At 37.3% G+C, this 14,057-nt stretch overlaps 1 protein-coding gene and 1 long non-coding RNA gene across 2 annotated transcripts in view; one reads left to right on the forward strand and one right to left on the reverse strand.

Moving 5' to 3' along the window:
- PCDH15 (protocadherin related 15) overlaps positions 1 to 14,057 on the reverse strand; it is a 1,723,534-nt gene that overhangs the window by 851,909 nt on the left and 857,568 nt on the right. The window lies entirely within an intron of this gene.
- Positions 5,450 to 6,813, forward strand: LOC116573181. The gene is made up of 3 exons (XR_004278632.1): positions 5,450 to 5,545; positions 5,989 to 6,332; positions 6,411 to 6,813. It is a non-coding gene; the product is annotated as an uncharacterized LOC116573181 (long non-coding RNA).

Raw genomic sequence — 14,057 nt, forward strand, 5'->3', positions numbered from 1 at the left:
TCACCAAAGCACATACCCTCCCCAATGTCCATAATCCCACCCCCTTCTCCCAAACCCCCTCCCCCCAGCAACCCTCAGTTTGTTTTGTGAGATTAAGAGTCACTTATGGTTTGTCTCCCTCCCAATACCATCTTGTTTCATTGATTCTTCTTCTACCCACTTAAGCCCCCATGTTGCATCACCACTTCCTCATATCAGGGAGATCATATGATAGTTGTCTTTCTCTGCTTGACTTATTTCGCTATCATGCTTAGCGAAATAAGTCAAATTCTTATTTTTTAAAAACATCATTTGATTGCAAATTATCTTGAATTGAAATCAAAATTTACTTTTTGAAAAATATGTGGAGTTTGAATTTATTTTCAGGAAGGAGACATGAGTGTTTTCAGTAAAATAACTGAAAGCACATAGTAGAGTGCAACCTTATATTCTGTTTGAGGAAAATAAGTCCCCAATTTCAAAGTACAATAAAATACCTTGTGTACAACATTTCTTACAAATGGACCTATATGAATGATAGAGAAGAGTCTCCTCCTCCATATTTTTACAGTAACTCATCCAAAGGTGTTCATTGCTCATGAAGTTTATAAATCTCTTGTCTACAAAAAACTTTCTTGATGACAAATGAAAATACTCTTTCAGAATTCTGAATAAACTGTTTTTAACAGGATGGTCTCAGGGTAGGGAATTCTGGTATCTGAGCCAGAAAACCTTATTCAGAAGTATCACAAAAAAAAAAAAAAAAATCTAGCAACCATATTATTTTTTTTCCGTTTGAATAAATATAATCAAAATACAAAATATGCAATACCAGTTTCAAATATAAATTTGTACAGAGAAGAATGTATATTGACTGAATTTGCTTCTGATGCTATTTTTAAGGGAACACTCATAGGGAATGCTTTCTTGAGTTATTTTCAAATATTTTTTGGTAAAAATTAGTTTCCATAATATCACAAATGACTAATTTGTTTTTGGCTCTTAGAAAATTTAATTCACACAAGCATTTTTTACATTGCTACAAAGTCTTTCAAACTCTGCAATGTTAGATTCAGTTTAATAGTTATAATATTTATTTTACTTTTAGAAATTGAAGTCATATTAATCCTTGTGGTATATATCATGATGTGATGAGCAACTTTGCACATTTTTTTTAATCATTTGGGATAGTTTCTTACAATAGATCACAGACTTTATTTTTAGATACTGGACAATGTAACAGATACTTCAAATTACAAATGATCCTAATTAGAGATGTTAGATTGCAAAGCAACTCTTAAGTTAATATTCGGCCAAATTTTAACATTCAAAAATTCTAAGTTATTAAAAGTGATATTTCTCATAAATGTATGCCAAGGGAACTGAAAAGTCCCCAAACCTACTTGGATGGAGTTAAAGTATTTCCAGTGACTCTAAAAAAAAATTAAATCTGTCAATTTTAGATAAATTTTATTAAAGAATAGAATTTACCTGGTTTTATGGGGTGCCTGGGTGGCTCAGTTGGTTAAGCCTCTGCCTTCCGCTCAGGTCATGATCTCAGGGTTCTGGGATCGAGCCCCGCTCTGGGCTCTCTGCTCAGCAGGGAGCCTGCTTCCCTTCCTCTCTCTCTCTCTTTCTGTCTGCCTCTCTGCCTACTTGTGCTCTCTCTCTGTCAAATAAATAAATACAATCTTCAAAAAAAAAGAAAAGAAGAAAAAAAAATTTACCTGGCTTTACATTATTTAAAAAAAAAAAAACAACACAAATCAATAGAAATTATATACAAAGTTCTAGGATTTTACTCATATTGTTAAAATTAGTTTTCAGATTGTTAAAACTGGTATAAACTATGGTAACTTTGGAAAACCTAAAATGGTGAGGATCACGGACTGCTTTCTCTGCTCTACTCTTGATTATCATATAACTAATGATTTCTACTGTAACTTCATTTTTTTAAAGATTTAGCTATTTATTTCAGAGAGCAAGAGTGCAAGCTGGAGGGGCAGTGGGAGAGGGAAAGAATCTCAAGCAGCCCCACCCGGAGCTCCATCTCACGACCGTAAGATCTGACCTGGGACTGGGTGTGAATTCCAATGCCAAAGAGTGCCAGTTTTGGTTGGAAGGCAACACGGATTCAATGGAGGATTAAAATCAGAAAGTTAACAGATACAGCCATGTATATATTAAACTCATTTTATTTTATTTTAAGATTTTATTTATTTATTTGTCAGAGAGAGCGAGCACAGGCAGACAGAGTGGCAGGCAGAGTCAGAGGGAGAAGCAGGCTGCCCGCAGAGCAAGGAGCCCAATGTGGGACTCGATCCCAGGACGCTGAGATCGTGACCAGAGCTGAAAGCATCTGCTTAACCAACTGAGCCACCCAGGCATCCCAATATTAAACTTATTTTAAATTCACCTCTGAGATTTCAATTAAATTGAAAAGGTAAAATTGTCAACCCACTGAAGATAGGATTTTAAGAATGTAGATAAATGGCAAAAGAGTCAAATAGTGGAAACATTAGATTTTGAAGTCATTAAACATATGTTTGAGGAATGCCTGGGTGCAGTCAGTTAAGCATCTGCCTTCAGCTCTGGTTATGATGTCAGGGTCTTGGGATCGAATCCTGACATTGGGTTCCTTGCTCAGTGGAGAGTCTGCTTCTCCCTCTGCCTCCTCCCCTCCCCTGCTTATTCTCTCCCTCTGTCTTTCATGAATAAGTAAAACTTTAAAACAAAACAAGACAAAACAAAACAACATGCATGTTTGAGTTCCAGAACTGCATTCATCCATCAGGTGGGTTTGGGTAAACTACTCACCCCTCAGAGTCTCAATTTTATTTCTTGAGTGTAGGGCACATCATATCAAACTGAGAGGATTGCTACCCTGCTAAAACAGGGCCCCAAACATTGGGTAGTTCAATCTGACTTCCGCCAAACAATGAATAAAATGTGTAACGATGCCTCAGTCTCCTCACACAAGCAAGTTTACAGCATGAACTTTGCATTTCAGAATCCACAGTGTTAGAGCAGGGGGTGAAGGTGAGTAACCACTGCATAGCCTGAAGGGCAAACACTTGTGAACAATACGAGAGGACCTTGCTGCACAGGTATGTGGTCAGACCACGTGTGCACACGCCCCTCCCACTCCATCCTCAAGGAGAAAATGTGGAAGTGTGTCATTAGAGTTGCTGGCCAGTGGTGATGCAGGGGTCAACAAGACCATAGTAGAGTTTCCATCCCAACCCAAGCACTGCACCGACGTTAAACTCTGAAAGCAGCACCTCTAAATCAACTACGAGAGGAAATGAAAAATCCAAGAGGAAAATGTGACATAGCAGTAACAGGTGGTCTCTCCGTGCAGAAGAGAACCAAGGCTTGGGTTTATTTGTGCCCACTGTGAAGGAGGAAATCTACAAGATTTCCATCACTATTTGGATTAAGAGTGTGCATAAAAGCACAATAAACTTAATTGGTTGTTTTTTAGTTTGTTTGTTTTTACATCAGATGACTTGTATTCTGTATTTTTATAGCTACCGGACTGAGTTCCTGCTTTCTTAGTAATGTTTCCAAAATCGCTTTCTTCTCCTCTTCACATTTAAGGTTTTGTTGCTGTTGTTGTTTTTACCACATTTTTAGGCGAGGTTTCCACAACCTCAAAAGTAAAAGTCCTGCTATGTTAGAATTTGTATTTCTTTATCTACATATATAATAGATTTAAATGGGTATAAAATAGCTCATTTTTAAGTATTTGGCCTAATTGATGGTAATATAAGCAATTCCACAAACACATATGGGAGACGTTGTTTATTATTCATTTAAACCACCCAAATACAAAGTCCTTTTTTAAGATATGGTAATTGTGAAAGTCCCAGAAGCAAAGAGCTTAAGTACTATGTAAAGTGTTCATAGAAACTATTGGTCTCTAAAGCAATAATTCATTATTAACTCATGAGTGTTCATAGACACTATGACACAAATTTTAGATCAAAACCTGTGTTTTACTTATAAACCCTTTCCTTATTAACTTATTAGACACAGAAAGCACTTTTTGTGAATTAGCAATTAGGGGATGAAGAAAGTATTGTGGAGATGACTATATTTGGAATATCCCTGACATTTTTACCATCACTCATCCATTCATGAAATAACAATATTAACGATGTCCATTCCAAAAAGAAAACATCAAACACTAGATCCCATGGCGAGGTTAGTCATAGAGCACATAGCAGGGAAGATATAATCTTGCCTTAGAGCTGTTCTTCCCTAAACAAACAGGCACATAATAATACGAGAGAGCATGTGTTATAATACATCCAGTTACCAAGACCCTTGGGTACTGGGGGACATGTAAACAAATTCTTCTGAAAGGGGTAAGGCAGCAGGTGGAGTTTTCACAGCAATGACTTTTAATCTGAAATTAGTCGTAAGCCACACAAAATCAGGGGTGTATGAAGAACACAGTATGATCAGGAAACAGAACATGTTTCTCTGGACTCTCGGATATTCGGGTGTGAGCAGGGAAGAACAGGTTGAGGCCAGATCGTCATGGATGGAACAGAGAGTATAGTTACTGGGAAATTTCTCAAAACACGAAATTCATTTTTTAAACTGTTCCAAGCCAGCTGCCAGGTCGTGAAGCAGCCTCGTGCATATTCCCACAAGGTGAAAAATGGAGGCCTGCCCTCAAGTAGTAAAGGGGCCTAGAAGCAGATTTTCCAAGGCCTGCCAATAGTCACTTGGGTGAGCTTGGAAGCAGAACTTACCCCAGTGACACAACTAACAGCTTGACTGCAACACTGTGTGCAACCCCAAGCCAGAACAAGCCAGTTAGGCCAGTCCTAGGATGCCTTGCCACGGGATGTTGGAGAGAATATGAGTATGATTTTTCAGGCTGCTATGTTTGGGCTAATGGCGACACAATTAATACACAGTTAAAGTTAAATGGGTGGTCAAAACTAGGCACGTAAGAGTTCATTCACAGTACTGGGTACCGGAAGTTCTGTGTGTGTATTTGCATGCACATGTGTGTGTGTGTGTGTGTGTGTGTGTGTGTGTGTGTACATGCATACCTTGAGTTATGGGGGAAAAGTGTGGGGAGATGGTGGTGGGGTCCGATATCAAAGATCTCGCCAGAGTATTAGAAATCTGTATTTGGCCAGAGTATTAGAAGTCTGCATTTTCAGCTGTTACAAGTCTCTAAACCATTCATCATCTATTGTCATCATCATCATCATCATCATCAATCAACTAAAGGTCTCCAGGTCTGCTAATATCATTGAAAAACTTCTTTGTAAGATTTAATTAATTCATTTACTTGAGAGAGAGAGAGAGAGAGAGACAGAAAGCATGAGTGGGGGGAGGGAAAAAGAGAAGCAGGCTCCCTGCTGAGCAGGGCTCAATCCCAGGGTTCTATCCCAGGGTTCTGAGATCATGACCTAAGCAACAGACATTTATCTGACTGAGCCTTCCAGGTGGCCCCATTATTGACCAACTTTTAAAACCACCTATAATGTTCAAAGCTTTGCTTATGACCTCAATGTCTCTAGAAAAGCAAGTACTTCAACAGGTACATAAGATACTACCCTTTATAGAATTTGATAATAGGTTGAATGGGATGATCAGAAAGGGAAATGCCAGGTTTTCCCCTCAGGTTTCTGCCTACCAGGAAGAGGAGTTCCTCTGAGCAGGTAGGGTGGGGTCTATATTCATGGTTTGCAAATGGTCCAGAGAAGGATGGTATAGGGCATGGTGGCTGGGAGAAAATGGAATAATCCATTTCCTCGTGCAGCAGATTCGTCCTAATGGTGCACAGCAGAAGGAAAGAGGGAGGTCTGTTTTTCTAATCAACTTTTAGGAAAAAAAGATTCTTAAAAGACATTTCAGGTAAGAAAACCCAGACATCCTTGCATCTTTTTTGAAAAAGGAATCACTATAGTGTCTAAATTTGTTGCTATGTCTCTGAAAACACTGTATGCCTTGTTTTAATGCTTTATTTTGTTTTGTTCTTAGAAGCAGCCTTCAAACAATCCTGTTCATGAAAAAGAGTCAATGAGTGATAATCTGCTGTATGTTTCCTGGCTGTGTGACTTCTTAGATTCGGTTGGAGTCTGAAGCCACTAGAAGCTTTCAGAGCATGAAATTCTCCTGCTGTAACTCTTCAACTGGAAAAAAGCATTAGCTGGGAACCAACCCATTTTGTTCTATAGCTCCCTTTCAATACCACAACCTTATATTAAACTATTACGAACCTCATGACTGACAAATTTTGAGTCTAGAAGGATCTTTGGCATTGATTTATTAACTGTGAAATCTTTCTTGGGCAGGAGCTGGGGAGTACTCTTCAGGGTGTGGAGGTGAGCACGCTGAAGTGAAAATGAGGGATGACCCAGTGCTTTCAACCACACGATCATCTAAATTTTTGTATTTTACAGACACTGAATACATGGACATCATTCTTCAAGGAAACTGGACTTCTGAACAAGAACTTTCTTTATACTCTATCTATAATTCTTCCGTGAAACTTAGACAAACATTTTCACAGCCTGGAAAATATACCCATGCCTTCTGCAGGCTTTCTACTTGTGGGGTAAAGCCACTCAGAAATTAGCTTTACTAATTTTACAACCTTTCTGGGAGGAAACAGAGAAGGCACTAAATTTAAAAAAATAGAAATTGTATGTCCCTCAGTTGTTAAGTGCATAAAGGTAATTCTCCAGCCATTTTATCAGAAAAGAGGCATATATTTACAATTCATATGAAATTCAAGGTAATATTTAACTACAATTATATTTCAGAGATGATAATTTAAAACATCTCCAAAAGTTCTTATTTGTTCCCAAATTACTTACTGCTATGAGAGAAATAACAATAAATAATTTAAAAGCATGATTCATAGTGTCTTTTAGCTTTAGTATATTCATCTGCATACTTGGAACTGAAACTGTAGACTCCTTTCTTTATTTATCAAGCTCATGCAAGGTATGCATTTATAATTATTACCTCTGCATCTTTTTACTAAGCTATATATATTCATTCTACACATGCACGTGTATACATACATTCATACAGGCCAAGATTATATGTGCTTATATGAAGTGAAAAGCAATGAAAAAATGCATCTTTCTATGGAACCCATCACTTATTTTTTAAACTCATAAAGAGTACACTTGTTTCCAGTGGGATTTTAATCCTACTAAAATTCAGAGATTCAAATCATCTTCTATCACTTAAACTCTAAAAATCAAAATAACTTCTCTGCAATATAAGTTTTGATTTTCTCTCAAGTCAGATGCTTTGTAGATGAAATCTAATTGGGTTAAAACTTCATCTTATTCTGTGATTTAACCTTTGCGGATTCAGCTCATTCACAGAAAATAGACTACAAATAAGAAATGGTTAAAGCAGAATGCCTGGGTGGCTCAGTTGTGTAAGCAGCTGCCTTTGGCTCAGGTCATGATCCCAGCGTCCTGGGATCGAGTCCCACATCGGGCTCCTTGCTCGGCAGGGAGCCTGCTTCTCCCTCTGCCTCTGCCTGCCATTCCGTCTGCCTGTGCTCGCTCTCTCTCCCTCTCTCTCTCTCTGACAAATAAATAAATAAAATATTAAAAAAAAGAAAAAGAAATGGTTAAAGCTTGTGACTTCAGTGACATGAGATGTAGAAATCTAACTTCCATAATTTCTAAACTAAGTCATTATGCCTAAGCTACTCTTAAAATTAAAATGGAAAAATTCCAAACATCTCTGATAAAGAACTCAAAATAATAACACAGCAATCGGGGCGCCTTGGGGGACTCAGTGAGTTAAAGCCTCTGCCTTTGGCTCAGGTCGTGTTCTCAGGGTCTTGGGATCCAGCCCTGTATCAGGCTCTCTGCTCAGTAGGGAGCCTGTTTCCCTTCCTCTCTGTCTGCCTGTCTCACTGCCTACTTGTGATCTCTGTCTGTCAAATAAATAAATAAATAATCTCAAAAAAATAATAATAATAAGCCCAGCAATCAGGTAAAAACTCCAATCTCAGGGACAGCACCAGCAAAATGGAAATGGTCTGCTAAAGTTTAAATGAGATAATGATGCCACACACTCAGCAGAAACAGTACTTACTTTGTGTTTACAAAGTAAGTACTCAAGGAAATGAAAGCCACTCTTATCCCAACATTACTCCTTATCTTTTATAATTCAGGAATAACTACAATCTTGACATTTGAGGTTCTTTTTGTTTCTTTTCTGATTTTCTTTGCTTTATATAAGTAAATGAGCTCTTGATAGAAAATGTGCATTTCAAATTCTAGATTTCCACTTGGTAACATCACTGTATGCTAGTAAATTCTATTTTTAAACATACATGATTATATCCTAAATTAGCAGTATTTTCTGAGATCTGGGTTTCATAATATTTTGAGTAGAAACAAATAAACTTTTTGGAGCTCATCGGTTTGAAAGGGAGGGTATTGGAACCTTCAGTGGTGTTCAGCTATTGATTCTCCAACTTGGTTTCTGAAGGAAAAACAGGCTCTAAAAGTGGTGTCCTTTTCCAGTCACTGAACTTTCAGTGAAATCCATGTTTTTACACTACTCACCTTTTTCTAGAAAAAGTACGGGAGGAGGAAGCGTATATAAATTTGATACTGAGAATTTCCCAGATCAGAGAGTCTTGGGTAGAAGAAGGCTTATGTCCACCAGAACAGGAGCCAATGCTAAGATCATTACTGGGGGCAATTCTCACACCTCAGTGACTGCCCGCCAGCCTGCACTGTTCATGAATAAACCTTCTATGGTTATGAGCGATTGCACAACAGAGGCAAGAAAACAGAGCTCTCCTCCAAGGAATATATTTAAGAGTATGAATTTAAATTCAGTGAGGCCTAAACTTCAGTACAGGATTTTCCTTTTTGAATAACATAAGCTCACCTATTTTCAGTTGTCTCACTCATAAAATTGGGAGTAATTGTAACAGTTCAGGGATTAAAATTATATTATAGACATAAATATCTTAGCAATAAAGTAAAAAATAAAAAAAAAACTTTTGTGTTAATGTTATGATGATACACTTGAGACTACAAAGAAACAAAGAATGATCTGGATAGAAATGAAATGGAGGGCATGTGTTACATGGAGCACTGGGTATGGTGCATAAACAATGAATTCTGGAACACTGAAAAGAAATTTTAAAAAAAATAATTTTTTTTTTAAAAAGAAAGTAATACAGTCAATTTTAGAAGTGTTTATTCCACATAAAAGAACAAAGGACATAAATAAGTGTCAAGATGTACTATAAGGACCTCAAACAACTGCGAAGTGGAAAATACAACATGGCAAATACCAAAATAACATTCAATGTTTCGCTCATGTTTTCAGAAAATATCTTTCATGTCTAGAAAATCTGTGGAATAAATGAGCCACTATCGGGCTCCTAGGTGGCTCAGTCTGTTAAGTGTCTGCCTTCGGCTCAGGTCATGAACCCAGGGTCCTGGGATCCAGCCCCACCTCCAGCTCCCTTCTCTGCAGGGAGTCGGCATCTCCCTCTCCCTTTCCCCCTTCCCCTGCTCATGCACTCTCTTTCAAATAAATAAATAGAATCTTTATAATTATAAAAAAAAATAAATGAGCCAATACTTTATTTTATTATTGTTTTAAAGATTTTATTTATTTATTTGAGAGACATAGATAGCAACAATGAGCACAAGAGGGGAGGAGCAGGGAGAACAGGTTCCCTGCGGGCCAGATGCCCCGAAATGAGCCAGTGCTTTAAATGAATTCTCAAAAATAAATTAATAAACCTGCTATGTCACATGAGCTAAGCATTATAAGGGGGCACAGTCTCTGTTCCAATGCAAGGAAAATGGACTGGGGAGAAATGTGCTCAAGGCTAACAGATGAAAAACAAATTAATCAAATTGTTCAAAATAATAAAACAAGTATTAAATACAACCTGTACAATCACCAAATAGGTTATACTGACAATAAATGCAACGGAGTAGTTTTTTTTTTCTTTTTCAAATTTATAATTTTATTTTATTTTTTTTAATTTAATTTAATTTAATTTTTTATTAATTTATTTATTTTCAGCATAACAGTATTCATTATTTTTTCACCACACCCAGTGCTCCATGCAATCCGTGCCCTCTATAATACCCACCATCTGGTACCCCAACCTCCCACCCCCCCGCCACTTCAAACCCCTCAGATTGTTTTTCAGAGTCCATAGTCTCTCATGGTTCACCTCCCCTTCCAATTTAACCCAACCCCCTTCTCTCTAACTCCCCATGTCCTCCATGCTTTTTGTTATGCTCCACAAATAAGTGAAACCATATGATAATTGACTCTCTCTGCTTGACTTATTTCACTCAGCATAATCTCTTGCCACGGAGCAGTTTTAAGATAAAGTAAGTTACAGGAACGCAGCATCTTTATTAATTAGCCACAAAACATAAATATTTAAAAATAAAATATTTTTTATATTTAAAAATATTAAAATTTTATATATATATATAAATATATATGAATGTCAGAGGAAAGGGAAATAGGAAAAAATGATGTTGGAACCTGAGAGCTAAACCTTCCCATTACTCACTTCGCACTTAACAGCAATGATTCATGATACATAGCTATTTTATTATTTAATTATGACACTAAATTTCTACTTTAAATTCAATGTCAGCATGGTCATTTCTTTTTTTTTTTTAAGATTTTATTTATTAATTAGAGAGCGAGAGATCGAGGGAGGGAGAAATAGAGAGAGAGCACAAGCAGCGTGAGAGAGGCAGAGGGAGAAGCCAACTCCTGGCTGAGCCAGGAGCCAGACACGGGACTCTATCCCAGGACTTGGAGATCACACACTGAGCCAAAGGCAGACACTCAACCATCTGAGCCACCTAGGCACCCCTATCATGGTCACTTCTTATTATTTTATTTTGTTCTGTTCTGTTTTTACTATTCCAAGTACTTTTAGCTTGTTACATAAAATGATGTAGCTGTGAATTGTCTTGAGGATATTTTACCTGTATCTTTTTTCCCCACCTTAACTGTCTGACAATTGTGTCTTGCAGGATGCAGAAGGGATTGTTTTTGTTTCATTTGTTATTTTTATTTTTCATTATTTTCAGTTAGCCATAATATAGTACATCATTAGTTTTTTTTTTGTTTTTTTTTGTTTTTTTTTTGTTTTTTTTTTGACAGACAGAGATCACAAGTAGGCAGAGAGGGAGTCAGAGAGAGGAGGAAGCAGGCTCCCCGCCGAGCAGAGAGCCCGATGCGGGGCTCGATCCCAGGACCCTGGGATCATGGCCTGAGCCGAAGGCAGAGGCTTCAACCCACTGAGCCACCCAGGCACCCCAGTTTTTGATGTGGTGTTCAACGAGTCATTAGTTGTGTATCATCACCACATGTCCTCCTTAGTACCCAACACCCGGTTACCCCATTGTTTCTGTTTGCTTTCACTATTGCTATTACATAAGAAGAGACTTTTTAATAGATAAGAATTGGTAATTTAATAGATAAGAATTTAATAGATAAGAATTGGTAACCACATGGTATCAAATAGGATTTAAAGGGCAAATAATTTGAAATTTTAAAGTTAACCTCTTTTATTATTTATGTATTCTTGAAAGTTTTAAAAATACATAGCTTTGGCTTCATAATAGCATCATGCCAAATATTCTGCTCTAAAACTCTTTTTGCTCACATAACACGACCTCTTAAATTTGAATTTAGGTATCTACAGGTATATCTATATATAAATTTAAATCTTCACTAATAATGAAAGTATATCATTCTATTCAATATGCCACTTACTTTGTTTAACTTGTTATATTAGATGGTTATGTTGTTTCTGATTTTCCACTAAGTAGAATGCTATGAATATGGAAATGTATATATTTATATTTATATTTTTGCACACTTACAGTTTTCTGTGAAATGTTTATGCTTACTTATGTTTTTTCCATTTATAATATCTTATGATATATCAAAAAAGGAAGGAAGGGAGGGAGGGAGGGAGGAAGAAAGAAAAAAAAAAAGAGTCCTTACATAAACATCCTTTCCATTATTGGTTACTTCTCATTCTGTGCCACACTTAGATACAATTTAGGCCACTTGCTAACTTCTCTATCGAGTGGCATTCTGCACATCTCCTTATCTTTGGCAGAGAGACTCCTAAATCAATACTTATCTAGAAAGAAAGCCTTAATATGGGAAGAGTGATGTTTAAAAGTCATGAAGCAATCAAGGGGAAAAACCATGTGGTTACCATGTTAATCTGGAATCATCATCCCTTCAGCCTGTCTAGTCACAGCCACATAGAGAAAGGCAAAGCCATCCAAATGGAGAATTGCAATGAAATCGAGTTTACATTCATTTGGCTAGAAAGCACACCCAGGTTGATTTCATGGGCTGGAGAAATACATTAACAAGCATGAAAACGAGGGAGGAAGAGAATACTTGAAGGGCTGGGATCAAGTCATATATAAATGAGTTTCTTGAAACAGTTAAAAGATCACTCACAGACGCAGTAACACGGACGCACCCAAGGAAAATTAGAGAACAATGTTCTGACAGGATGTTCCCTTAGGTTCTATCATCTGTGTCAAATCTGGTCAGTGCTATATGGATTCCGTTTTTAGAAGGATTTTAAGGGCGTGTGTTGTGGAGGAGAAAGAAAAGCCCTAATTTATTTGCTGTATCTGCCAGGAGAAAGGAAATGAAATGGAGGATTTGTCTTCCATGGGGTACTGCAAAGATCTTCAAATGCGATGCTTGCCAGAACCTACTTTAAATCACCTGTAGGTCATTTAAAAGCTGAATACTTTTGATCAGTTACATATAACCTCTCTAATTCTTTGTTCTCAATTTAATCACTTGTAAAATGAACACACAATGCCTACTCTGATGAGCTACTGAATTCAGAGATCACAGATAAATAAATGTTCTAGCAGGGTGCCTGGCCTGGGACAGCCAACAGTTCCCTGATACCTTCCAGTATCATTCCTGATTCTTTCAATGACATGGAGCCTTTACTCTTGCATAGAGAGATTAGTCATTCTTCAACTGTTGATGGTGTCCTGTGTATGTACAACTTCCTTATTGAAGATACTTTTGATCATTATAATGATTTCCCCCATGTCCTCAAGAAAGGGCTTTTTATTTTTTTAAGATTTTATTTATTTATTTGACAGACAGAGATCACAAGTAGGCAGAGAGGCAGGCAGAGAGAGAGGAGGAAGCAGGATCCCCTCTGAGCAGAGACCCTGATGCAGGGCTCGATCCCAGGACCCTAAGATCATGACCTGAGCCAAAGGCAGAGTCTTTAACCCACTGAGCCACCCAGGCACCCAAGAAAGGGCTTCTTGATTAAGAGGCTAAACAAGAAAATTCCTCTTTCTCATTTACAAACAAAAGTCCATATTAATCAACTGAATATGTTTGTAAAAATAATATCCTCCTTCCCGTAATAGGGTGGGGGTAAGCTTGCTCACAATTTGTTTCTCTTCTTAGGATAAAGATCTAATGCCTGAAGGAGTAATAGGATTTTGGACAAAGCATTAAAAAATAAGCTTCAGACAATATTGTACATTCCTATGATATTTCAGTAACTGTCTCAATGATGTGGCTACCTTCAAAAAGTGATGAGTTGCGTAACATAATTTGATAATTTTGAAATACAGGTCACCTGGAAAGGAAAATAAAATAGTACTGTATATCCTCATTAAATCATTATTTCCTATGTCATAGAAAGAAAAATTGGCCACCTTTTAAAATAAGTCATCAAGGTGCTATGACCTTGAATGTCCAGTAAACTTCATCATGAAGGCCCTATTGTAAGTCAATATAACCAGCAGTAACAAGAGCTGTGAAGGAAAGCATTCCTGCATATGTCTCATGTGTTTGCGGAGTGATCTTACCACACCATGATCACTATGTTAACTGTAGGCTTCTCTCACCTCTGAAAGTAGAGCTCAGTAGTTCTTACACATCTAATTCATGGCCAACAGCAGAGCAGGTGGATGGTGACAGGGATAGGATGAGAAAGACTCAGCCTTTGAAACAGAAACATCTACATGTAATTCTCATTGTACTATAATTCTAGC

The sequence above is a fragment of the Mustela erminea genome, chromosome 14 (assembly GCF_009829155.1).
Source record: "Mustela erminea isolate mMusErm1 chromosome 14, mMusErm1.Pri, whole genome shotgun sequence".
Lineage (NCBI taxonomy): Eukaryota > Metazoa > Chordata > Mammalia > Carnivora > Mustelidae > Mustela > Mustela erminea.